The 15,837-nt window shown below is 46.3% G+C and overlaps 1 pseudogene; it reads left to right on the top strand.

Moving 5' to 3' along the window:
• The first annotated feature begins 14,447 nt into the window (after positions 1–14,447).
• Positions 14,448–14,553, top strand: LOC120942192 (annotated as a pseudogene).
• The last annotated feature ends 1,284 nt before the right edge of the window (positions 14,554–15,837 follow it).

Here is a 15,837-nt window from a genome sequence, read left to right as displayed (position 1 = left end):
TTGCAGCAATATGTAAGATCTGTAGCGCAATTATCGGTTTGTGTAGGTACACCTGCATCATGTATTTATTTATATGTACATGTATGTGTGGGCGCTTTATTTTTTAATATGTTACTTGAGGAGAACAAAGACAAGTGTGTCTTGCCTACAGTCAAGCATGGTGGTGGGAGTGTCATGGTCTGGGGCTGCATGAGTGCTGCCGGCGCTGGGGAGCTACAGTTCATTGAGGGAACCATGAATGCCAACATGTACTGTGACATACTGAAGCAGATCATGATCGGAGACTGGGCCACAGGGCAGTATTCCAACATGATAATGACCCCAAACACACCACCAAGATGACCACTGCCTTACTAAAGAAACTGAGGGTAAAGGTGATGGACTGGCCAAGCATGTCTCCAGACCTAAACCCTATTGTATTGAATTGTATTGTGACTGTACTCTCTTCCCTGATGTAAAGTGCTGTGCAAACTGTTGGCGCTATATAAATCCTGTATAATAATAATAATAATAATAATAATATTGAGAATCTGTGGGGCATCGTCAAATGGAAGGTGGAGGAGCACAATGTCTATAACATCCACCAGCTCTGTGATGTCGTCATGGAGGAGTGGAAGAGGACTCCAGTGGCAACCTGTGAAGCTCTGCTGAACTCCATGACCAGGAGGGTTAAAGCGGTGGTTCACCCTAAAAACGTCATTTTCTTATTCCACTGCCCCCCCACATTACAATTCGATTAAGGCTCTTATTATTTTTTCCATGCTGTACATACCTTAGTACAGCATATTCACCCGTGCATCCGGGTTGCGAGTCCCGCGGGAGTGGGCGTTCCTCACATGTGTTTGATTGACATTTTGCCCAAAAACGAGCTCCCCCCCCGTCGCGTAAGCCGCGTCACGATTGGCGAAAGGAGCCGAACGGCGATGCGCATGCGCAGTATAGCGCCGACTCGCCCTTCGGCTCCTTTCGCCAACCGTGACGCGGCTTACGCGACGAGGGGGAGCTAGTTTTTGGGCAAAATGTCAATCAAACACATGTGAGGAACGCCCACTCCCGCGGGACTCGCAACCCGGATGCACGGGTGAATATGCTGTACTAAGGTATGTACAGCATGGAAAAAATAATAAGAGCCTTAATCGAATTGTAATGTGGGGGGGCAGTGGAATAAGAAAATGTAGTTTTTAGGGTGAACCACCCCTTTAAGGCAGTACTGGAAAATAATGGCGGTCACACAAAATATTGACACTTTGGGGCCAATTTGGACATTTTCACTTAGGGGTGTACTCAAATTTGTGTGTTGAGTTATTTTGAGGCAAATTTATACTGTTATACAAGCTGTACACTCACTACTTTACATTGTAGAAAAGTTCAGCATTTCTTCAGTGTTGTCACATGAAAATATATAATAAAATATTTACAAAAATTTGAGGGATGTACTTACTTTTCTGAGATACTGTATGTCCTTTTGATGTGAAAGAAATGCTGAAACATCAGTAAAGTGAAGTAAATATATTTATTGTGTGGACATCAGGGGTCAAGTCCTGGGGAAAAAAGTGCGGGAACTCCCACCCAAGATCCACTCCCCCACCAAAAAAAAAAAAAAATTATACGCTCATATGCATAATTACTAAACCGCATGTTTTTTTTTTTTTTTTTCGATCCACTGTACCTTAGTAATCCCTTATGTTACTGGCCGCTTCCTGTATATTTATTCATTGGGTAGTGTGCAGGTATTCTGTCACTTCCTCGATGCCGCGGCATTGAGGAAGTGACGAAATACCTGCACACTACCCGATGAATCCATATACAGGAAGTGGCCAGTAACATAAATGATTACTAAGGTTCGCCTGCCCCTGACAGTGACTCGAGCTGGGCATCGCCGCTTAGTGAAGGATTGGCACGGGCGGCTCGGCTGCTCGAGGCTGCTATAGTCCTGCAAAGGGAACTGCGTTCCTGCTGTGAAAAAAGTGCAGGGACTCCGTTCCCACGCGTTCCCGCAGGACTTGAGCCCTGGTGGACATTCCTTCTTCGGGATATAAATGTCTATGGCTGGTAATACGGTGTGGATTCTAATGGGCAAGGAGCAGGGCACAAAATGGCAGAGAGTTCAGCCTCAGCATGAGAGACAGTGTTTTAGAAGGGCTGGATCGGGGGTAGGGACTGCTTTGGTGCCATAATCAACCAACCACAAAGCCACTCTTACAAATATACACATTAAAAAATACAGCTTAGTGGCATCTGTATGCCACAAGCCCTTGATCAGATAAGCCTACTTTACATGTGGAAGGTTTCACCCCAAACACAGAAAAGTTTCAAATGAAGCAGCATGGTAAAAATTGCCTCTTCTCAGTTATTATGGATTGGAATGAATACCTGCATAACTTGCAGACCCTTATCTCTGGTCTTTAAGACAACTTTGTAACATAAATTAAGTGACTGTCTGCAGTACCCCAATTAGGCCATTTAAGAATGGTACATAAAGTCAGTAAATGCTAAACAAGACAAAGCTGACATTGCCATCTTGTGGAAGGAAAGAGTTCTGCACTATGTAAGTTCTGTGTTACATTGCTAACACATAAGCGCTGCAGCACAGCTTGTGCTGCTTCTCCCTCCCTCAATCGGACTTATATTGTAAGATACGGATAACAAGTCAAATGCAGCTACTTTGCTGTTTGCATTTTTATATAAAAAAAAAATAATGTATTAGTGAACACAGAGCTATATAAAATGTTTGTATTTCAGTTAAGGCTTGTGTTAATTTTAACAATCCTTATCTAATCCTTACCATTTTCTTTTACTGCTGAAATGTGACAAATGCAAACGATGTCTTAAGGCAAAAGGAAAAGCAAAGTGACATTTACATTAATGCTAAATTTAGCAAAAGAAAAGAAAAGTATATATTGTATGTCAATCACAGCAACCAATCTGTATTTGCTATTTTTTTTCTTATTAGAGAGCTAAAATCAGTTTTTTGGAGATGCAAGGTATTTTTCAGTTTTTGTAAATAATATTGATTTCTTATTTTAAAATCAGGTCAGTAAAGTTCTAAATTTCTCAATTAAAAGCAGATGTGGCTCTACTATGCACACAGCGCTGAATCACTGCATGTTGTTGCCACATGTCTGTGGATGTGATTTATTTTTGAAGGAGCCCCTGAAGGAGAAACACTGTTGGGAAATGCAGGTTAGCAAGGCAAAGCAATTTTTTTTACCCTAGGGCAGGGGTGGCCAACCAGTGACCCAGGGGTGGCCTGCGACCTCCTGCTCTGGAATGGCGAGTTGGCAAGCAAAGAGCGCAGGTTGCCGACCCGCCACATCACAGCATCAGTTTTGTGATATGATGCTGCGGTAGAGGAAGAAAGCGGCTGCGGAGCAGAGCCCCATAATCCGATGCTTCCTCTACAGCGCCGTCTTTTGCCACAGGTGAAGTCTATGGCAAAGTTCAGCTAACCCGCAGGATAGACACAGGTGCACTCGCGCTGTAGGTAAACCGCAGCATATCAGTGTGAAAGCAGTCTTAAGCCATTTTCACACGATCAGCCCGACCAAATGGGACCCTCAATTCACCTCTACAGAGCGACAGATGTCTGTTTACGCCCCCTTACCTTTAATCCAAAAAACATTTGTCCCCCTCCATCTGGGCGGATCTAAGGGCCTATAGAGTAGCCGTGACCTGTCATCCGTCTGCTCAGGGTGGCTCGCGTCTGGTTACCAAGTTGCTTAACCTCCCTGGCGGTATTCCCGAGTCTGGCTCGAGGTGAAATTTTAGTACTAATAGCGGGAACCCCGAACCCCGTAACCCCGAGCCGACTCGGGATCGCATCGCAGTATCCAGGCAGAGTTACTTACCTTGTCCCCTGGTTCCTGCGATGTCTCCCCGCTGTGTGATCGAGCTGTGTCCTTACTCGATTCACACAGTGCCCTGAGTGTCGCCGAGCTTTGTTCCCTACAACGTTACAACGCACGGGGATGGAGATAGGCGCCAAATAAAAAAAAATTAAAACAGTACACATACAGTATACTGTAATCTTACAGATTACAGTATACTGTATAAAATTATTACACACCCCCTCTGTCCCTAGTGGTCTGTCCAGTGTCCTGCATGCACCTTTATATTATAAATACATTTTTTTCAGCCTGGAAACTGTAGATTGTCCATAGCAACCAAAAAGTGTCCCTTTATGTCAAAAGTGCTTTTAGATCAGCTAGAAAACAGCGATAATAAAGTAGAATCACTTGCAGAATTGAGCGATAGCGATTTGTGGGAAATTCGCCATCAAACACTGAAAGTACCGACAGCGACAATTCTGCAACTGAGAAAATGTCAGTGATTTTGATGTGATTACATTATTGAATAATTTTTATTATTATTATATTATTATTTGTTATAATTATTTATAGTTTATTATATTATAATTTATGATTTTGTCTTTCAAACTTTATCATACCTACTTGACTCTTTGGACAGATTTAAGTGAGTTATTCCTAAGAATTACAGGCCTACAATATAAAATGCCAAATTTCCATGCAAAACAATTGTACCGCTTTCAGCAACAAAAATCTGAAAAAATCATACCGCCAGGGAGGTTAAGTTAAGGTGATCAGATTTTTAAAATGAAATCCAGGGACATATTTATTTTTTTACTAGTAATGGTGGCCATCAGCGACTCTCTGCCCGCCGCCGCCCGCATCACAGCCCATCAAGTCTTACTCTCCGGGCCCCGGCTACTACTGAGTGAGGTACGGAGGAAGATCACTCCACCAGGGAAGGCAAGGAGAGGCAGGCGGCTGGCCGGGACTTGAGCCAAGGCAGACGAACATGCGAGTGGAGCTGAATGGGCATGCACCCGAAACTAAAGAAATATTTCCTCCGCTCCGACCAGCATATGATCATCAGAAAGGGGCACAGATAATTGAAGAAATGCACCCCCTAAGCTAGTAGAAGTGGCGGAGCGGGGTTGTGTAATTCAGATATTTTTTTTTTTAATTCTGCACAGACTGTCTTTGAAATTGCCCCAGCCCAAATCCAATCTGGGGACAAAACTGGGGACAGACTTGGTCCGGGGACAGAGTCCTCAATCTGGGGACTGTCCCCTGAAACCGGGGATGTCTGGTCACCCTAGGTTAAGTGGCCCTCGCTCTTCATAAGGTTGGGCACCCCTACCCTAGGACAACACCTTGGCATGGACAGCAATGTTTTTTTCTTTGGCCTGGAAAATGCAGTCAAATATGAGACGATGCTTCTGGCATGATAAAGCTCTAAAGACATTTTCTGCTTCCAGCTAAAAAGTAGAAAATCTAGGTGCAACCAGCCTATTCATATATCCCGATCAATGAGATGAAATAACAAGCTGCAACGCTACTAAAATACAAAGGAGCTCTGCTTTTTTCAGGTGCGAGAGTGTCATCAGAAGCCCACTGAGAACAAATGGGTTTCTAGGATGCATTGTATTAACCACTTCCAGACCGCCAACTGTATATATACGTCGGCTCTTTGAAGATGGATATCTCGGTTATGGCAGCAGCTGCTGCCATAACCAAGGTATCCATCTTTTCAGCGGGCATTCTGATTTACGATAATGGTGGTTTCTGCAGCGGATTCGCGGCAAGATTACCGATCTCGGCAGCAGGAGAGGCCCCCCCCTCCCGCCACTCTCCCACGCCGTCTGCCGCTTACCGGAGCCGTCTGTAGAGGCGGAGGCGATCCCGCCTCCATAACATAGCAGGGCGAAAGTGACATCAAAACGTCACTTCCGCCCATAGCTCTTAAAGGGCCATTTTTTTTTATTGCATTTTAGTCCGAATATGAGATCTGTCATGCTTTTTTCCATTACAAGGGATGTTTACATTCCTTGTAATAGGAATAAAAGTGACCCAAATGTTTTACTTTTATTAGCTTTTTCAATAAAATAAAATAAATAAGAAAAATAAATAAATACATTTTTAAAGTGCCCCGTCCCAACGATCTCACGCACAGCAGTGAACGTATACGTGAGCAACACACGCATATAAAAATGGTGGTCAAACCACACATGTGAGGTATCGATGTCATCATTAGGCCGCGTACACACGGTCGGTCCAAACCGTTGAAAACAGCCTGAAGTCCAGTTTCATTGGTCCAAACCGACCGTGTGTACGGCCCATCGGTCTGTTGTCCTTCAGACAAAAATTAGAGAACTTGCTTTAAAATCGAACCGATGGCCCGCTGACCGATAGGTCCAAACCGATGGTTAGTACACAAAAGCATCAGTTTAAAACCCGCGCATGCTCAGAATCAAGTCGACGCATGCTTGGAAGCATTGAACTTAGTTTTTTTCAGCACGTGGTGTGTTTTACGTCACCGCATTCTGACCCGATCGGAATTTGAAGTGATGGTGTGTACGCACATCAGACCATCAGGCCGCTTCAGCGGTGAACCGATGAAAGCGGTCCGTCGGACCATTCTCATCGGATGGATCGACCGTGTGTACGCGGACCAGTTTCAGCAGACATGTTCGGTCGTGTGTATGGCCGACCGGACAGGTTTCTAGCGGACATTTATCCAACCGACCGTTTTCCAGCGGACCAAATTTTCTTAGCATGCTAAGAAACATGTCCGCTGGAAGCCTGTCCGTCGGACATGTTCGGCCGCCATCCCTTGCATGCGTCAAAGTGATTTGACGCATGCGTGGAAGCTTTGAACTTCCAGGGCCGTGCACGTCGCCGCGTCATCGTCGCGGCGACGGCGCGGCCACGTCACCGCGTATCGTGTACGCGCGGATATCTGTCTGATGGGGTGTACAACCATCAGACAGAAATCTCCGGGTGGACATGTCCGCTGAAAACGGTCCGGCGGACTGTTTTCAGTGGACAGTCCGTCCGTGTGTACGAGGCCTCAGAGAGAGAGCAATTATTCTAACCCTTGACCTTTTCTGTAACTCAAAACATGCAACCTGTAGAATTTTTTAAACGTCGCCTATAGAGATTTTTAAGGGTAAAAGTTTGTCGCCATTCCACGAGCGGGCGCAATTTCGAAGCGTGACATGTTGGGTATCAATTTACTTGGCGTAACATTATCTTTCATGATATAAAAAAAAATAGGGCTAACTTTACTGTTGTCTTTTTTTTTTTTTTTATTAAAGTGTATTTTTTCCCAAAAAAGTGAGCTTGTAAGACCGCTGCGCAAATACGGTGTGACATAAAGTATTGCAATGACTGCCATTTTATTCTCTAGGGCAGTGTTCCCCAACCCCCGGTCCGCGGCCCACTACCGGGCCGCAGCCCTTCTGCAGCCGGGCCGCGAGTGTGAGCAGGCGGCATGAGACTTTTCTTCCTCCTGCCATCGCTCTGTAATCCTCACAGAGCCGACAGCGGGAGGCGGAACAATTCTGGATGGAGGGCGGAGCTGCCCAAGGTTATCAAACAGGCGATTGGCTGCTAGGACTGTCCTTCATCCTAGCAGCCAATCACCTGTTTGTTACCTCGGCCCTCCATCCAGAACTGTCCCGCCTCCCTCCCTGCAACGCCTCTCCTCAGTCTCCTGTCCCTATCCAGACATGCTGTGCACAGTCCTCTCCACTGCCCACATCGGCACCGCCTCCTTCGGCACAAGCAGGGACTAGTGTGACTGTGATCTCTCAGCGGCATGGAGAGGGTGTGACAGCAGCAGGGACATGGTCGTCTGGTGTCTGTTCTGTGTACCTGCTGGATCGGATCAATAGCTGCCGACCGAGTTCCCGACTCCTCCTCCTCCCACCCATGGCCCGACTCACTGAGAGACCATACACCAGAGGGTGTGAAAGGTAAAGAAATAAGTCACACAGATGGACACTGATGAAGGTGACAAGTGAAGTTACTGAGGGGAAGGTTATACAGGGGAACATGGGTGGCAAGTGACATGGCTGCAGGTGGCAGGCTGTGGGTGACAGGCTGTGGTGGCAAGTGACATGGTGGCAAGTGACATGGTGGCAAGTGACATGGCGGCAAGTGACATGGCGGCAAGTGACATGGCGGCAGGTGGCAAGTGACATGGCTGCAGGTGGCAAGTGACATGGTGACAAGTGACATGGCTGCAGGTGGCAGGCTGTAGGTGGCAGGTGACATGGCTGCAAGTGACAGGCTGTGGTGGCAGGCTGTAGGTGGCAAGTGATATGGCTGCAGGTGGCAAGTGACATGGTGGCAGGCTGCAGGTGACAAGTGACATGGCTGTAGGTGGCAGGCCTGGAGTGTGGGGGGACTGAGGACTGTAATGTGGGGGGGCCTGAAGAAGTTAAATTGGGGTGACCAAGAACTGTCATGTGAGGGGGGCTGAGTATATTAAAGTGGAGGTTGGGAATGTAATGTGGGGGGTAGGCTGCCACTGATTCTGCATTATGGTGGGTTTAACTATTTAATTTATTACTACAATGTAATATAAATAATGCGCTGACAAATTGCCCGTGAAAAATCGTTTACCCCCCGCATGCCATCCCCAACCTCCCCCCAACCGGGCCTTGGCAAAATTTCTTCCACGCAGCCGGTCCCCGGTGTCAAAAAGGTTGGGGACCACTGCTCTAGGGTGTTAGAAAAAAAAATTACTGTATAATGTTTTGGGGGTTCTAAGTAATTTTCTAGCAAAAAAAAATGTTTTTAACTTGTAAACACAGGGCCAAATTCTCAAAAAGCTGTGCAAATTTAGTATTATCTAACTTATGTCATTTAAGTTACGGCGCCCTAAGTTGGTGTCGTAAGTGCCGTATCCACAGCGCATTTGCGCACAAAATTGCGCCATCCTTAACCTAAGTTCCAATGCGTAAGGCGTGGTTATGGCAAGTGGGAATGAAGTGGGCGTGCTTCATTGTAATGAGCCGTGACCCCATGCAAATGAAGGGCCGGCCGTACTGCGCATGCGCGCACGAATCTGGACCTCACTGCGCATGTGCAGAACTTTGCTCATCGCAATCAGTGAGATAGGTAAAAGGCCAAGCGTACTTAGTTTGAGGATCGCCCTGTGTCTAAATAGCCCCAGTCAAACACACTTCTATTGCAAAAGTATTTCCCTGTGTTCCCTTCCTAAAGCAAGTTGCTTCTGCTTTGAACGTTTGTCAGTGTTTGTTGGTAAGATTTGTTTGTGAGAAAAGTTGTTGAGGAGTTGGAGAGTATAGTTGGTGTTTGTTGTTGATAATTTGTTATTTGTTTTGATTGTTTGCCTGTTTGTTTTTGATAATTTGTTATTTGTTTTGATTGTTTGCCTGTTTGTTTTTGATAAGTGTTTCTTTTTTGGTGTGTGATTGTTTTTTGTTTACCTTTTTTGCCTGTTTGTTTTTGAATTTATAGTAGCTGTCTGTTTTTTTTTTTTTTTTTTTTGCTTGTTTTTCTTTTCTTTGTTGTGTGTGTGTATTGTTGATTGTTTTTTGGGTGAGTTCCCTGTTGCTGGGTGTTGTCTGTCATGGCCCCCAAGCGCAGGAAGCTAAATTTTACAGTGGCAGAGAAGCATATACTTGCTCAGGGCGTCATAAAATATGGGCGATTTCTCCATGGCCCTGAGAGCCACAACACCACCCCGGCCAGGAGGAAGGAGATCCTTAAAAAGTTCACCGATCGGATCAATGCGGCAGGGGGGGGGGAGACCAGGACCATCGCTGGAGTTAAAAAAAAAATCAATGATTTGAAGAGCGTGTCCCGGAACAAGCTGGCAACGCTGCATGCCCATACCAGGGGCACTGGAGGAGGGGGACCCTGCCCAGTCAGGATGAGTGAGGAGGAATGGGCAGTGGCCCAGTGTTTCCACCCACAGCAGGTGGTGGGCCTGCCTGGCTTTGACTCTGATCCTCTTATGAGGACAGGTAATTTTTTTTATTTTCTATCTGGTGATTAGCATGTGTGGGTGGGGGAAGGGAAGATGTGCCAAGTGTGTGGATCCACCAACCTGTGATTGTTTTGTGTCCTCCCCAGATGGCCAGGAGGTTGCAGCCCCATCAGCCCAGGAGGTTGCTGGGTCATCAGCCCAGGAGGTGGCAGCCCCATCAGCCCAGGAGGTTACTGGGTCATCAGCCCAGGAGGTGGCAGCCCCATCAGGTCAGGAGGTGGCAGCCCCATCAGGTCAGGAGGTGGCAGCCCCATCAGGGCAGGAGGTGGCAGCCCCATCAGGGCAGGAGGTTGCTGGCCCATCAGGGCAGGAGGTTGCTGGCCCATCAGTGCAGGCTGCTGCACCACCCCCAAGACAGGCTGATGCAGAGTCCCAAGAAGGGCAGGATTCGTCATGGGAGGGGAGTGCCCACAACTCCCCTAATTTGGATGTTGAGTGGGAGGAGGATGAGGGGGAGGAAGATGACAATATTGATATTGGCCAGCAAATCATGATGGGCCAAGATATGACCTTTGAGTCATCCCCTGAGGGAACCCCAGAGGCGCACAGCAGTCAGGCCACCATCATGGGTGGCCCCTCCCAACCCTCCTCCAACATGCAGCAGCACCCATGGGTCACTCCAACCCCTCCTCCAAGGCCACAAGCCTCAGGGGCAAGTAGGAGGCCGACCCCGGAAACCAGGGGGGGTTTTGTGCGTCTGCCGGTCAGTCTGTTGAGGGACAATGCCCGGCAGACCCGCAGTCTGGCTGAACTAAAAAAATCGATGAGCAAGGTGGAGCACAGCCTGGGATTAATGAGGGAGTCACTGGGTGACGTGGCCACCAACTCAGTGGGGGTCATCACGTGTTTGTGGGACCTGAAAAACGCAACAACAGGCGTGGCCCAGGAGGTGACTGCCCTCACCCAGGCTGTGCAGGCCAATACCCGGGCTGGCCAGGCTAATACGGCTGACATTACTTCCTGTCTGACAAGGATAGCCGTGGCCTTGGAGGGCAGGCCAGCAGGAGGACAGACACCAGGGGAGGCTCCTTCTTCCCCTGCACAGACCCCCCCCCCATGAAAATACTCCCTCCCCTGCACAGACCCCCCCCCATGAAAATACTCCCTCCCCTGCACAGACCCCCCCCATGAAAATACTCCCTCCCCCGTGAAGATCCCCCAGTCGGCCGTGGCCGTCCCCGTTGGCCGTGGCCGTGCCCGTGCCCGTGGGCAGCCCAGAAGGAGCACTCGGCAACATCATTAAGTTGCAGGGGTACTTTTGATTTTTTTTTTTTTAACTGTACTTATGATTTGGTTTATGTGTGTGAATGCTGTGTGAATGTGGGGGGGTGGCATTCCTGAAAACATAAGGGTGTCACCCTCAGTTTTGGTGGATTAGGGATCCCCAGGACCAGGGAGAAGTCATCCTAGGTTCCTGAATGGTGTATGAATGCACAGTGACATAATTGGAGCCGTGGCGGGGCGTTACTGCTCCCAAGTACCAAAGGGGGGGGGGGGGTACTTGGATCTGGTCTCCAACAAAATGGAGGCTCGCCGTGGGATACAGGGGTCAATAGAAAGGAAACAAGAGAATACAACATTGATCAATCAGTACATGAAAAGAAGTAGCCAGAATCTTGCCTGTTTTTGTCACATTTTTTAAACTGGGCAAAACGGTCAGGGCTCACTATATGCTGTCAACAGAGGCAGTGGCTGAAAACTCGGTCACTGCTTACATGGATTTACCAATGGCTGCATGATAGTAGAAAAAAGAAGAAAGATGGATGTCAAAAATTCTTTAATGCGTAGCTCCACCCCAAAGGGGAAGCTCCGCTTGTCTGCCTCCTACCTTACTTGATGTCTGTTTACCTGCACTGTCTCCATTGTAGGGGTCCCAGAGCATTACTTTGACCAGGGGCCCATGATGCTCTTAAGACGGCCCTGGTACAGGGCCTTGGGGGCACTCTGCACATACTCAGTTTGGTGTGTATTGCTAGAGAGTTTGTGGTCAACACAGGGCCAATCAGCACTGTCCAGGCAGAGGGTCAAGGGTCATGCATCCTTATAGGACAGTCAGAGAAAATTGAAAACGCCCCCTACAAGCTTTAACTGCTTGCATATTGCCCCACGCACATATACAGTGGCAGGGCAGCAGCTCTGTGCCAGACAGCATACCTAGTACAGGTCTCACCATTATTATACATTTTTACCAACAGTGAATGTGTTTTTTAATTTCAGTGTTATAATATCATAATATAACAAGTTTATAAAGGATATCCCTATCCAGTTAAGGTTATGGGGGTCTAGGTGACATGATCCCACTCACATATTGCCTTTTTACTTTCATTACTACGGTATAATCTCTCAGTTGTCAGTTATTCTTGCCTGCTCTGGTCTCTTATATGTTTTCAAATATTTTATCACATAGAATGTATGAAGGTAAAACTTTAACCTTTTCAAACCACTTTAATGTCTAGGTCTCACACCTTTCTTTCATTGGAGTTTAGTTCTGTCAATCACGGAGGCTTAGTATCACGTTGGCATTACCTAGGTTGGTCTGCATACCAAGGCAAACATCTACTGCTTCAAACTGAGAGAAAGGCATTTTGATTGTTGCATCATCAAATATTAACTATTGTTTTATCATTTTTGATCAATCGTATAACCTGATAGTGCTACTGCCAGTATTACTATTTATTGCTTGTGTCTGAAACAGGATGCAGATGCCGAGGCAAAAATGTTGGCTGATTTTTTACCTCTTCATTCAAAAATGTAAGTTAGCTGTAATTGGGAAATGTTGGTCACTGATGTGGAATAAATATACAACCATCATATTAGTTATGAGTAGAGGTCGACCGATATGGGTTTTTCTCTGGCCGATGCAGATGCCAATATTTAGAAATCGCGGCGGCCGATGGCCGATATAGGATGCTGTTTTTTTTGGGCCAATATGTTATGCTGCTTTTATTTATTTTTCCTTTTTTTTACCCCTCATCTCATAAAATCGAATAGGTAGACCCGAGTGCTTTCACACTGAGGCGATGCGCTGGCAGGATGTTAAAAAAAAGTCCTGCAAGCAGCATCTTTGGAGCGGTGTATACCGCTTCTCCACCACTCCTGCCCATTGAAATGAATGGGCACAGCTGCTGAAGCGCCTGCAAAGTGCTTTAGCAGTGGTGCTAGACGAGCGCATTTAACCTCTTCATCGGCCGCTAGCTGGGTTATAAGGGCTCCGCTAGCAGCTGAATAGGAGCATTTTAACCATCAACGCCTGCCCGCTCCAGTGTGAAAGCAGCCTTAAGTAATAAGTGATACAGAAAATGTCTTGCATTTAAACATTTATTAAACAAAACAAACCTTCAATCAGTTCACTTGTATGTATAATTAAGATAAAAAAAAAAAAAACGATATCTTAAATATTTAATACACAAAAACAGGTAATAAAAACTTTTGCAAGCAAAAAATGGGCTAACGTTACTGTCTAGTTTTTTTTTAAATTCATTAATGTATTTTTTTCCCAAAAAAATTGCGTTTGAAAGACACCATTTTCTAGCAGAAAATGCAGGATTTTTACTTGTAAGCAACAAGTGTCAGAAAAGATTTTGTCTTTAAATAGTTAAACTGAGAACTCCTACACACGGAGTTCAGTCCATTGATAAGTAGAAACATCAGCAAAATCGGCCGATGCCGATTAATTAAAAAATTCAAAATATCGGCCGATATATAGGTTGACCTCTAGTTATGGGTCAATGAAAAAGGTTTGCATTAGAGATAGCTAGCAAATTACTTTTTTACATGAATATCAGAGATTGTGGTCCACATGCTTCTCATATGACAGGCTTTAAAGAAAAATTATTAGGAAGGGAAAAACCTTGCAGTGCTACTATATGAGTCACTGATCAGGAATTAGCATCAGTATAGCAGATGTTCTGATGAGGTATGGCTGATTCAGGTCAGTGACCCACCAAACAGTGAAAGAAAGATAAAGGAGACAGCCCAAGTCATGGACTTCCCTTGTTCTAGCTTTGCATTATTGTGGGTGGGGGAATGTATGTAAATTATACAGCCATCACGCACTGCTCTTTTGCAGATGTGGGGGGCTGTCATTCATTCTTAATGGCTCCCCCACGCTTCGAAAATGTGACATGTTTTTGGGTGTGTAAAACCACATGATGCAAAAGCAACATGTGGATTCATGTGGCCACGTATAAAAAAAAAAAGAGTCAGAGGCTGTTTCCCTGAGGGAAACACAAGTACTTTGGAAATTCAAATTGATTGATCATTGCAAACATCACCCACAATAGTGTGAACCTAGATTTAGTCTATTATAGGAATGCAAGAAACACTACTACCAAACATAGCAATGGTTAGTGAATGAGGTGAAGCTCTGTGAAGCTCTTCCATCTTCCATCCCTTCTTTTTTAATTTCATTGTTTGTGACTGGGTAATATTTGCAAAGTTCATTTATTCATTTATTCATTTATTCAACATTTGCTAAGCTTCTTTGCAAGTAAACACCCTATTTACCTTGAGTAAATCAATCCCAATAAGTGAAAAAAGGCATGGGGTTTAGGAATTGAGTCTGTACGTGTTTCAGACCTACTGTATGTGTTGCAGTATGTTGCTGTGCTATTAATTTAGGAAGAGCTTCTCGGCCTTTTGGCTAAGATCAAGTGTAGTATCTGTTCTTATCAGTTGTCAGAGGAGCACTGAAGCACCTCCTAAGGGGGAGGGTGGATGCAATCCAATGACGTCATTGCACCTGGAAGGATGGTTTCAGCAGGGACTACGCCGTGCTGCCCGACAGATACTGGGGGCCGGCCTATGGTTGCGTCTGAACCATCTGGAAGGATGCTCCTTGTGAGGATGGGTGGCTGCGCTTGGTCTGGTCTTTTTGCCGAGTTCTAGTCCGGCCTTCTGGCTGGCCGGTGTAAGTGCTATCCCTGTTGGCGATCCGGTAGGAGGAGCTGGTACTGCCCTGTGATGGGTCGGGGTAGGACCATGCAAATCCGCCGGGTTGATGGAGGGTCTGGAGGGGCTAGTATTGGCGGATGCTGCTAACTGGAGTGGCAGTTCTCCCTAAGAAAACCTTGAAGGGCTCTCTAGCTGACAGGGGTGGAGGGCTGCACTGGCCAGTCGGGGGGTTGGATTTGGAACGAAAAGCCTATGGTGCATGTGCCCCTGGAGTGGCAGTCCAGGGGTATCTAAGAATCACTGTGAGTGAGGGTCACTTTGATTTAAAGATACCACGGTCACTGCACCAACAACACGCTTTATTTAGCACCTGCCTTCTGGGCTGGACCTTTTGGCTAGGACCGGAGGAATTTTTTAATCCTGGCCGGAGGGCCTGGTCATTGTATAACACAATGGCCACTTCTTTCACTCTCCTCTCCACTATCCCTTTCCCCCACTTTATTTAATATATTAGCCTATGTTTGTCACGTTTTTGTCTTTTTTTGTTTGTGCACGTTATTTGTTTACTGTGTGATTAGTAGGGTGCCGGTCCTCGGGCCAGCCCTGAACGTCTTGGGAGTGGGTGGACATGGCCTTCTGGCTTAGTTCCCCTGCTCTCATGGGGTCTCCCTTTGGGGGAGCCCCACCTAGTACTGGGAGGGTTCTGTTTCGGCAGTCCCTCCAAGGAAGTTGGGTCCGCGTTGGCTTCAGTTGCTCGGATCACAGTACCTCAGTCCCCGTCTGGAGCCTAACGCCCCGGGGGATCAGGGTTTGGGTCCTTTTTCACCGGAGGACCACTTGACGTTGCACCCGTCTGCACGTTTTTGTGAATACTCTTTTTGTGTGTGCACATTTTTTTTGCACCAGGTGGAGTTTTTTGGGTGTGTTCACACGCCATAGGCTTTTCAAAAAATAAAAATAAAAAATTAATTTAGGAAGATATATGCAGCTATATAACTTTCCTTTAGGGCCCCGTCTGATCTATGTGCTTCTCTTCTGTTTCTTTTTTTAGCACATTAGTCTACTTACATGTCAGTCTTTGGATGATATCAAGAAAATCACACTGCTGGAAAACAATTA

Source organism: Rana temporaria, chromosome 5 (genome assembly GCF_905171775.1).
Source record: "Rana temporaria chromosome 5, aRanTem1.1, whole genome shotgun sequence".
Lineage (NCBI taxonomy): Eukaryota > Metazoa > Chordata > Amphibia > Anura > Ranidae > Rana > Rana temporaria.
This window is presented reverse-complemented; position numbering and strand designations above follow the sequence as displayed.